We start from the raw sequence: 12310 nt of genomic DNA on the forward strand, positions 1-12310 counted from the left end.
CCCCTCCTTTCTGCTTTTAGCTCTCTCTTCAGGTCCTTCCTGGCTACCCTATAACTCTCAATCGCCCCAATTGAACCTTCACGTCTCATCTTGAGATAGGCTGCCCTCTTCCATTTAACAAGGGATTCCAATTCCTTATTAAACCACGGCTCCCTCGCACGACCCTTTCCTTCCTGCCTGACAGGTACATAATTATCAAGGACATTCAATAGTTGCTCCTTGAACAAGCTCCACATATCATTTACACTCTTGCCTTGGAGTCTACTTTTCCAAGCCACACATCCTAAGTCATGCCTCACCGCATCATAATTTCCCTGACCCCAGCTATAACTCTTGCCCTGTAGTACACACTTATCCCTCTCCATCACGAGTGTAAAAATCACCGAATTATGGTCACTATCCCCAAAGTGCTCACCTACCTCTAATTCTAACACCTGGCCTGGTTCGTTACCCAGAACCAAATCCAGTATGGCCTCACCTCTTGTTGGCCTGTCTACATATTGTGTCAGGAAACTCTCCTGTACACATTGAACAAACACTGACCCATCTAACGAACTTGAGCTATAGCTTTCCCAATCAATATCAGGAAAGTTAAAGTCCCCCATAACAACCACCCTATTACTGTCACTCATCTCCTGAATCACCTTCCCTATCCTTTCTTCAATGATTCTAGGACTATTAGGAGGCCTGTAAAAGACTCCTAACAGGGTGACCTCACCTTTCCTATTCCTAACCTCAGCCCAAACTACCTCAGATGGCAAGTCCTCATCCAACGTCCTCTCCACCACTGTAATACTATCTTTGACAAGCAATGCCACACCTCCCCCTCTTTTACCCCCACCTCTGACCCTACTAAAACATTTAAATCCTGGAACCTGCAACAGCCAATCCTGTCCCTGTTCTAGCCATGTCTCCGTAATAGCCACAACATCGAAGTCCCAAATAGCCACAACATCGAAGTCCCTAATAGCCACAACATCGAAGTCTGGTGCGGCCCCATTCGGAGTATTGCATACAATTCTGGTCGCTGCATTATAGGAAGGACATGGAAGTATTGGAAAGGGTGCAGAGGAGATTTACCAGGATATTGCCTGGTATGGAGAAGGAACTGAGGTACATGAGACTGTTTTTGTTAGAAGAAGGTTAAGAGGTGACTTAACAGAGACATACAAGATGATCAGAGGATTAGATAGGGTGGACAGTGAGTGCCTTTTTCCTCAGATGGTGATGGCTAGCACAAGGGGACATGGTTTTAAATTGAGGGGTGATAGATATAGGACAGATGTCAGCGGTAGGTTCTTTACTCAGAGTAGTAAGGGTTTGGAATGCTCTTCCTGCAACAGTAGTACACTTGCCAACTTTAAGGGGATTTAAATTGTCATTGGATAAATATATGGATGAAAATGCAATAGTGTAGGTTAGGTGGGCTTCAGATTGGTTTCACAGGTCAATGCAACATCGAGGGCTGATGTACTTCGCTATATTATTCTAAGATCTATGTAGTTTCCCATTTTGAAATACGAATAAAATTCTAAATGTTACTCGCCATGTGCAGTCTGCATGTGTGTGTTTGTGTATCTTAAACTCTTGGGTCTCATTACCTGCTTGATCCCACTTGCTGACTTGTAAAGTGTGTAACTCTAAACACTTACTTACTTGCAAAAAATGGAAGCCAATTCCGTGGGGTAGGATGGGATTGATTTATTTGCTAAACAAGCATTTTGTCCACAATAGGGAAGATTATAAACAAAGTCAACTTGTAGCTACATCTTTAGAAATCAGAATTGCTGTCGCTGGCATAGGGACTTATAAGACCACATGGATATGAATGGGAGGTTATGTTAAAGAGTCACAGAGACATACAGTATAGAAGCAGACCCTTCGGTCCAACTCATCCATGCCGACCAGATATCCTAACCTGATTTGGTCCCATTTGCCAGCACTAGTCGCACCCTCTGTCTTCTAACTTCGAGCAGTATGGTAACGAAATGGCTAGTTCTCCCTGTATTCCATGAGATCTAATCTTGCTAACCAACCTCCCATGAGGAACCATTCAAAAGCCTTACTGAAGTTCATATGGATTACATCAACCACTCTGCCCTCATCAATCCTCTTTGTTACTTCTTCAAAAAACTCAATCAAGTTCGTAAGACATGATTTCCCATGCACAAAGCCATGCTGACGATCCCTAATCAGTCCTTGTGTTTCCAAATAACTGTAAATCCTGTCCCTCGGGGTTCCCTCCAACAACTTGCCCACCACCGATGTCAAGCTCACTGGTCTATAGTTCCCTGGCTTTTCCTTACCACCCTTTCTTAAATAGCGGCACCACATTAGCCAACCTCCAGACTTCTGGCACCTCATGACTATCGATGATACAAATATCTCAGCACAGGGCCCAGTAATCACTTCCCTAGCTTCCCACAGAGATCTAGGGTACACCTGATCAGGTCCTGGGGATTTATCCACTTTTATGCATTTCAAGATATCCAGCGCTACTTCTGTAATTTGGACATTTTTCAAGCTGTCCCCATCTATTTCCCCATATTTTGCATCTTCTATGTCCTTTTCCACAGTAAACACTGGTGCAAAATACTTTTTTAGTATTGCCCCCATCTCCTCCGTCTCCACACGTAGGCTGTATTGCTCATCTTTTTAAGGGAGACTGTTCTATCCCTAGTTACCCTTCTGTCCTTAATGTGTTTGTAAAATCCCTTTGGATTCTGTTTAACCCTATTTGCCAAAGCTATCTCATATGTCCTTTTTGCCCTCCTGATTTCCCTCTCAAGTATACTCCTACTGCCTTTATACTCTTTTAAGGATTGATTCTGTACCTGACATATGCTTTTTTTCTCTTAATTAAAACCTCAATTTCTCTAGTTTTCCAGCATTCCCTGCACCTCAATGTCAGGAATACGCTGTCTCTGTAACCTCTTTATCTAATTTTTAAAGGCTTTCCATTTTCCAGCCATCCCTTTACCTGCCCCCAATCAGCTTTTGAAAATTCTTGCCTAATGCTGTCAAAATTAGTCTTCCTTCAATTTAGAACTTCAACTTTTAGATCTGGTTTATCCTTTTCCATCACTATTTTAAAACTAGTAGAATTATGGTCGCTGGTCCAAACGTGCTTCCCCACTGACACCTCAGTCACCTGCCCTGCCTTATTTCCCAAGTGTAGGTCAAGTTTTGCATCTTCTCTAGTAGGTACATCCACATATTGAATCAGAATTTTTTCTTGTACACACTTAACAAGTTCTTCTCCATCTAAACCTTAAACACTATGGCAGTCCCAGTCTATGTTTGAAAAGTTAAAATCCCCTACCATAACTACCCTATTATTCTTATAGGTAACTGAAATCTCCTTATAAATTTGTTTCTCAATTTCCTGCTGACTATTCAGGGGCTATAATACAATCCCAATAAGGTTATCTTCCCTTTCTTATTTCTCAGTTCCACCTAAATGACTTCCCTGGATGTATTTCCAGGAATATCCTCCCTCACCACAGCTATCCCTTATCAAAAACACTACTCCCCCTCCTCTCTTACCCTCCCACCTTTCTCTCCTTCCTATAGCATTTGTATCCTGGTACATTAAGTTGCCAGTCCTGTCCATCTCTTAGCCACGTCTCTAATCTCTATGATATCCCAGTCCCATGTTCCTAACCATGCCCTGAGTTCATCTGCCTTCCCTGTTAGGCCTCTTGCATTGAAGTAAATGCAGTTTTATCAATCTTACCTTGTTCTCTGCATTGTTCCTGTCTGCCCTGACTGTTTGACTTGCTCCTTTTCCCATCGGTACCAGTCTCCGATTGATCTCTTTCCTCACTATTTCACTGGGCTCCCCCACCCCACCATTTAAATCTTCCCGTTCAGCTCTAACAAATCAGTATATTAGTCCTTGCAAGGATCACTTCTACCCCAGAATAGATTCAAAAGATCCAAAAGTTTGACCCCTTCTCCCCTGCACCAGCTCCTCAGCCACGCACTTATTTACTCTATCCTCTTATTCCTACCCTCAGTAGCTCGTAGCACCGGGTGTATTCCAGATATTACTACCCTCGAGGACCTCATTTTTAAATTCCTGCCTAACTTTCTATATTCTGCCTTCAAACTCTCAGGCTTTTCCCTTCCTATGTTGTTGGTTCCAATGTTTACAATGACCTCCTGCTGGTCCCTCTTCCCTTTGAGAACATTCTGCACCCTCTCCAAGATATCCTTAAACCTGGCACCAGGGAGGCAATGCACCATTCTGATCTTTTGTAGCTGGCCGCAGAAACATCTGTTTATCTTTTTGACTAGAGAGTCTCCTATCACAGTCAATTCATTGGAATTGATGTACATTACATTAGAGCCAGTCTGAATACTGGAAACTTGGTTGTTCATGCTATATTTCCTTGAGAGTCCATCACCTACATTTTCCAAAGCAGCATGCTTCTTTGAATGGGGATAACCACTGAGGACTCCACTGGAGAGTACCTGCCTACCCTTCCTACCTTTCCTGGAGTTAACCCCTTCTATAAACTGCCATTCATCACACCCCCTAGCTGTTGTAAATTCCTCATTGCATGTAACTGCTGTTCGAACTGATCCGTGCAATCCGATAGGATTCGCAACCAAAGACACTTCCTGCAGACATAATCATCAGTAACCTGGAAACCCTCCCTAAACTCCCACATCTGTCAGGAAGAGCACATCATCCTACTAAAGGCCATCTTTGCTCCTTCACAGTCTATAGATCCAGAAAATAGCACCATTTTTTTTGCTCTTAAAAAAAAAACAGTGCTGCAGGCAAACTTAGTACGTATGGTTTATATTTTTAAATGTTATTCAAGACAGCTCTCAATAAAACATAGAATCAAGAAAGAACCCACTCTACTCACTACTGTAGACTTCGAGCAAGGTTACATGTTAAAAATTATGCACTTATCTGTTCCTGTGCTGTGAGCTCTCTTATTCAAGTTTCTCCAAGGTCAGCTGTGAGTTTCATTATTTGTTAATTTTTCCTAGATGCACTCCGATGTCCAGAGATATGCAAACTCAAACAGCAAAGGCAGTAACTGTGCAGCTTAACTGATGTGTTAGTTAGCAGTGTAGGTTTCTTTCTCTTTCTTCCTCACTAACCATGTAGTCGTTGCCTTTTTTTTGTCTTCCTTTTAAAAGTGCTATTGTTTTGATCATTTTTCCCCCAAAGTTCCAACAGCATATGAAACAGTAGTTGCTGCTCCTGGAATTCGAGAAAACCACCTCCAACACCTAAATACTTCAAAAAAGGAGCACCTGTTACAGCCACAATTTATTCTGGTCCTCCATCTCAGATTACCCAGAATCCTATTGGCACTGAGTACAGGGAGCCATGAGGATGTGTGAGGGCAAAGATTGGCACAGAGGATATAATGAGAAAGTGAGGACTGCAGATGCTGGAGATCAAAGTTTCTGGTAGACACCCTTCATCAGGTTGAAGGGCTTACACCCAAAACGTCGATTCCCCTGCTCCTCAGATGTTGCCCGACCTGCTGTGCTTTTCCAGCACCACGCCCTCTATAGAGGGGCGTTTGGGTGTGAATAGGATCATGTATTTGTATAGATGGGACATTTAGAATTAGCTGGGGAATAGTATTCGTCTTAGAGAGCCTAATATTCAACCGCAATTAGAACAGAGTCTTCAAGCTGGAGATATTGCCCTTTACAAACAGCCTGTTTCAGCACTTCTTGTGGCTGCTTCCAAACCATTTCTGGAAAAACTGAGGTGTGTTGAAGTCAGCATATGTCCCTCCTCTCCAAACAAGGATTTCCATTATTTATAGCACTTCAGTGGAACACTGGGAAATTTCCTTTGAGAATGAAATTCAACTAGTGTGTGACATGAGGTGGCTTTTCACTGAAACCTTTCTTTTTAAGGGTGGAAGCTGTTTTTACACTTTACTTTGTTGCTAATTAAAAGCAGAAGCCTGGCATTTGTTGCTGTACTGATTTTAAGATGAAATTCAAATCTTTGATTCCTTTAGAAAGTGAGGTCCACTGACAACACTGATGTAATGCACATGGATTTCCAGATCTGATTTTTGGAAAGAAAATAATGGAATTGTTTTATTCAAGGTTGTGAAAATGTTGATCTTATTACTGATCACCAACCAAATAAATTAGAGAAAGTACTGATGATCCATTGGTTCAGTACTTAAAAAGAATTGATTAACCTTTTAAAAATATGACCAAATATATCTGTGTGGTTATATTTTTCAAACATTAATCCAAATATATTTTTGTTTCATAATATAAATTCAACTATCAGTTTCTTTAATGAACAATGGAATGACTATTTTATTAAAAAGAGGCAAACCTCATTATCACAGTTTGGAATATAACAGGTCATTCAGAAGGGTGTATATTTATACTAACACGTGTTGCACACACATCAGTTAAAGGAAAAGCTAAAGCTTTCTCTGTGGAGATTAACTTTTTAAAACCAACTTTGGCTAAAGAATTGTCAGGTCTTGAAGAAGAAAATGATGTGAAAATGTTCCTCGCGGCTTTCAGTCTGGTGTCCTGGTACACACAGATGGTTGTCACAAGACAGAGATGTTGAAATGCATCAGAATTAGTTTTATTGTCACATGTATTCAAATGAGTACAGTGAAAAGTTTACAAGTCACCACTTCTGGTGCCATCCTCGGTACAAAAGTACCTAGGTACAGATTCTTAAGTAAAAATTATTTGGAAAAAAAAATTTAAAAGATAAAGAAATAAAGAGTATTACAGATCATAGGAATAAATTAGAAAAATGTAGAAATAATAACTTCAGAACAACAGTCCTTCCAACCCAGTCCACACTGGGACCGAGCCGCTAGTCCACGCTGCGCCATGACCTCAGACCACACTAGGCTTCACCTCGAGGCCAGGAGACCACTCTAGGCCCTCCACCAAATGGCATTGCATCCTTCCTTTTGACTTTGCCTTTGTTTGCTCTTACTTCATGCTACTCCGTTTGCTTTTCAAGCTGTTTCCTTCTCTTCACTGATTTTGATCGTCAACCAAAGGGCTCCATCTACTGGCAGAAATTGGTTGGCACCAAGACTCTGCAACTCCTGGCACAGACCAACTTCTGCCAGTAGGTAGAGCCTGGTCAATCTTAAAAATACATCTGTAACTTATAAAACTTGTATTGTACAGGAAGTTTGCCATTTGTGGTTTTTCTTCAACATTTAGTGATATATTTTATTTTTTAGAGTTATTTCAACCAGCGATGCTGTAGCACATGTATAGTATTTCAACTTGTACATTTTTTTCCATGCAAAATGTTGTTCAAAGGAACCTAACTCTGCCTATGATATTAATTCTTATGGTATGATTCACTTAGTTATATTGATTATTTCTGGGCGATTCACTAAGTTTTCTACCATGAAAACAAATATAAAATACCTGTCAAAGCCTCCATTATTTCCATGTTTTCCAATATTAATTCTCTTCATTGCCTGATTCCTCCTCTACCTTCTCAATGTAACAGGTTTAAGTAGACAGTCTTGTTGATAGAGTATATATAAAGTTAGAAGTCCATCTTGGATTCCATTGTGACAGCAAGCTTTTCAGATACATATTTAGCCTCTGACATTTGCCATGGAGAAGGCAATTGAACTGGACCTCATGGGATGCAACCTAGGCTATTAAAAGAAGTAGCAACAGAGATAGCGCATGCACAGGTAGTAATCTTCCAGGAATCCTTAGATGTGAAAAAGTCCCAGTGACTGGAACACTGCCAGTATAACATCTTTATTTAAAAATGGGAAGCAGACAATGAACAAGTAACTATATAAGCCAGTTTGCATAACGTCTGTCTTTGGGAAAATGTTTGAGGCTACTGTAAAGGATGTAACAGCAGCGCAGTTAGAAATACACAGTATGATCAAGCAGAATCAGCAGGGCTTGCATTCAGGGGACCCATGCCTGATGATAACTTTACTAGCATTCATTGAGGTAAGAAGTAGGATAGATGGGTATAGGGTGACTTGAATGAGGAAAGTGAATGCACTGTGGCCAAGTTTGAGGGTGACACAAAAATAGATGGGAACACCAGTCGTGAGGATGACACAAAGAGTCTGCAAAGGGATCTAGACAAGTTAAGAGAGTGGGCAAGACTTGGTAGATGGAATTTAATGTGAGGTTATGCACTTTGGCAGGAGATGAATCTTATTTAAATGGAGGAAGACTACAGAAATCTACAGAACAGAGGGATTGGGTGTCCTCATCCACAAATTGCAAACAGCTAATATTCAATTTAGCAGATAACAGGGAAGTTGGCTTTTATTTCAAAGGGAATGAAGTGTAAAACTAGTGAGGTTTTGCTAAAATTGTATAAGGTTATAGTCAGACCAGCCCAAATACAGTTTTTGGCCCTTCTAATGAAAGATACATTGATAATGGAGGCAGTCCAGATAAGGTTCATTAGGCTGATGGAAGGTATCGAGGAATTGCATTATGAAAAGAGGTTGAATTGATTACTACTTATTGGAATATACAAGGATGAGAGGTGACCTTATTGAAACATGCAAGATTCTTAGGGGACCTGACAGGTTCAATGTGAAAAGGTTGTTCCTCTTGTGGGTGTATCAAGGACAACAGGGTATAATCTCAGAATAAAGAGTTGCATCTTTAAAACAGAGATTAGGAGGAATTTCTTCTTGTGTGTAGTATATCTGTGGAATTTTTTTTACCGCAAAGAGCTGTTGAAGCTAAGGCATTAAATATATTCAAGACAGAGAGATTTTTAATCAGTAAGAGAATCAGGATTATGGGGAAAGGGCAAGAAAGTGAAGCTGCTGATTATCATATCACCCATGATCTCATTGAATGATAGGGCGGTCTCAATGTGCTGAATGGCTTACAGAATAGCAGTGAAGAAGGTAGATGGTATATAGGCATCTATAGCGAGAGGATTTGAATACGGGAGCAGAGATGTCTTGTAGCAATTGTATCGAACCTTGGTGAGACGACGCCTGGAATATTGCGTGCAATTTTGGTCTCCTTATCTGAGGGAAGATCTTCTGATTATGGAGGAATTAGACCAAAGGTTTACCAGACTGATTCCTGGGATAGCCGGTCGACAATATGAAGAAGATTATATTCACTGGAGTTTAGAAGAATGAGAGAGGACCTCAAAAAAAAAACCTAGAGAATTCTAAGAAGACTAGACGGTAAATGCAGAAAGATTTTCCAGTGACCAAGAAGTCCAAAACCAGGGGTCACAGTCTTAGGATTCAGAGCAAATCATTTATAACAGAGATGAATCATAAAATCCCTACAGTGAGGAAGTATGCCATTCAGCCCATCAAGTCCACACTGACCCTCTGAAGGGCATCCCACCTGGACCCACTCCATACCCTATCCCTGTACCCCTGCATTTTCCCATGGCCAATCCACCTAATCTGCACATCTTTGGACTGTGGGAGAAAACTGGAGCATCCCAACGAAAGCCACGCAGACATGGGGAAAATGTGCAAACTCCACGCAGTCTCCTGAGGCTGAAATTGAATAGGGTCCCTGGCACTGTGAGGCAGGGCAGCAGTGCTAACCACTGAGCCACCATGCTGAAATTTATTTTCTCAGCAAGCAGTGTTTTCAGAAAAGGAGATAGGTAGAATTCCATGGGGCTAAAGGAATCGGAGAGTATGGGAAGAAAGTGGGAATAGGGCACCAGGTTGGATGGTCACATGTGATCATAGGTTGACTGCGTTACATCTATTCGTTTGCTCTATGGTTTACATTTCTATGTGTCTGCTGCTATGTCTTACTGTCTTTAGTTTGAAGTCAATGTCAAGTAATAGACTTTGCAGCACAGACTGAAGATAATGGCTTTGGCTTTGCCATTATTTAATAGAGGAAGTTCCTGTTCATTTCGGGCTGGATGTTAGATAAGTAACCTGGTAAGTGTAAGGGTTTGAGGTTGAATTTGGAGTCATCATTGTGAATTTGAAACCTGGCATTGTGATTTTGGAAGATGTTGTTAACAGGTAGCATGTAGATGAGAATTAGGAGTCGGGGACTATTGGGGAACTGCAGTAATGAAAAGTGAAGCCATTGCATGTGATTCTGAGGCTGCAACTAAATGAGTCCATGCAACTGGATGATGGATGGAGGGTGGTGTGTTCACCCATGCCTAAAAATGCAGGAACGTGAAAGGATAGTTTAATGCAATTACTGTTATATAAAATGTCACTTGTAATTTACAATACTATGAAAATCTAAATTATAATATTAAGAACAAGGCTCTTGTAGCTTCTGGGCTGGTATTACACCATTTTTGCAGTTTTTTGGGAGCATTTATCTATTTTACTTCCTCTGTTACTCACTTTCTCCACTCTGAGTTATGAGAGTAGCTCAGTCAAAACTGTGAACATGTTTGGACATATCTAATTCAACCTTGTGTTAGTTTCATAGTCCAATACTTGGAAAAGTGATGGACCATATGGTTATACATAGTAGAGCCGTACATATCTCATAATGAAGCATAAAGCTTCTCCAGCAACTTGTGATATCCTAAGGTTTGAGTATGTCTCCATGCCACAAGTCACTGCCTGACTAGCATGTTAATAATCATGCACTTCTAAGCATATTATTTTTCAGTAAGTTATTTTTGAAGCTGGTTGCCCCCAGCCCCCCATGCCATTTTCAAGTTGGTTGATATATATAATTTTCCAAATTGTATCTGAATCTTGTTGATACATTTATTCGCTTTCTTCACTGATGTTTTAAACTCCTTGTTTAATTGGTTATATGAAAAGAGATGCTGGTTTTAGCTTAAATTTAAACAGGTTACCTCAAGTGATACTTAGTATATTGTCTGTTCTTTGCAGGATGAGTATTCTTTAAACCTTTTGTGTCGAAACACAAGTCCATTCAGAACACTTATAATTTTTGAGCATACAGTATTTGTATCCAAACCATCTCCTCTTTAAAGGCAGTCTATTGTTCAGCTACAATTTTTCTTGTCAGCCTATTGTTCCCATCTATCTTTCCCAACTCTGTTCTTGCCCCATTGAATTTAGCTGTCCTCAGTTAATTATTCTTACTCGGGATTGCTTATTATCCTATTTTTAATCATCATACTAAATCTTACAACTCAATGATCTCTGTCTGAAATATTCCCTCAATGATAGTTGATCTACTTGGCTCATATCATTTCCAAGAATCAGGTCCAATTGTGCATCCTTTCTAGTTGGACTGGACATGTACTGATGTAGGAGATTTTCCTAAACATCATCTAGGACTGTTTGCTGCTCTCTGCCTTTAATGCTACCACTGTCGCAATTTACATCTGGATAATCAAGGTCCCCAGTCCCAACAAGTCTATAATGTTGGCATTTCTTTGTAATTTTCCTGCAGATTTGTTCCTTTACAACCTTCCCACTAGCTGGTGATCTATATAACTGCACACATTTTGTTTCTTAGCTTTAGCCAGGTTGATTCTGACTTTGAACCTCTGGGATATTCTCTTTCTATTGTACTTCAAAACTGCCCTTCAAGACCACCACCTCTCCTCTTTTTAGTATATCTGTTCTCTACACCTTGTACGCAGGCATATTTAACACCCAGTTCTGCCATTCCTTGAGCTAGGTCTTTGTTATTGTCATAGCAATCTGCATTTCTAACTCCCCAATCTTAATTTAATATTCTGTGATTTAGATTTCATTGCTTTCTTCATTACAATGAATTCACCTATTGACTTCACTTTCACCTGTATACTAATGCTATCTGTGTATCCAAGTATTTTGTGCATTCTGGTAGTCCTTTCTAATTCTCTCACTTGGTTCCCACCCCTTGCCAAGTCAGTTTAACCAAAGCAAAGAAATGTTCATTTTTGAAAAGTGCTAGAAACTATCAATCTGAAACGATGATGAAGAAATCCAATAGAGAGTTCAAAGAATGGTGAGAATGTGGAACTTGCTATCACAGGCAGTGATAGCATGGATCCATTTAAGGGGACATTTAACAAGCATGTGAGGCAAATGTGAATGGAGAATTATGTTAGATTGGATTAGGAAAGATGGTTGGAGGCACAAGTGTGGCATAAACAATGGTTGGACCAAATAACCTGTTTGTTTATATCTCCCATGTACGTAATCTCGTGAATGTCAATGAAATGATGAGTGGGATGGTCAATACATGATGTTCCTTCAGAGGGTGCACAGAAGATTTAACAGGATGATTTCAAAGATGAGGGATTTTTATCTTTAAGGTTAAGCTGGAGAAATTGGGATTTTCTTTCAAGGGAGGTTGAAATTTGACAGAGGTGCAAAGATTATGATGGTTTAATTAACAT

General features: G+C 40.3%; 1 protein-coding gene across 8 annotated transcripts in view; it reads left to right on the forward strand.

Moving 5' to 3' along the window:
• Positions 1-12310, forward strand: part of agbl5 (AGBL carboxypeptidase 5) — a 131745-nt gene that overhangs the window by 25613 nt on the left and 93822 nt on the right. The gene's annotated exons all lie outside the window — the stretch shown is intronic.

The sequence above is a fragment of the Chiloscyllium plagiosum genome, chromosome 3, assembly GCF_004010195.1.
Source record: "Chiloscyllium plagiosum isolate BGI_BamShark_2017 chromosome 3, ASM401019v2, whole genome shotgun sequence".
NCBI lineage: Eukaryota > Metazoa > Chordata > Chondrichthyes > Orectolobiformes > Hemiscylliidae > Chiloscyllium > Chiloscyllium plagiosum.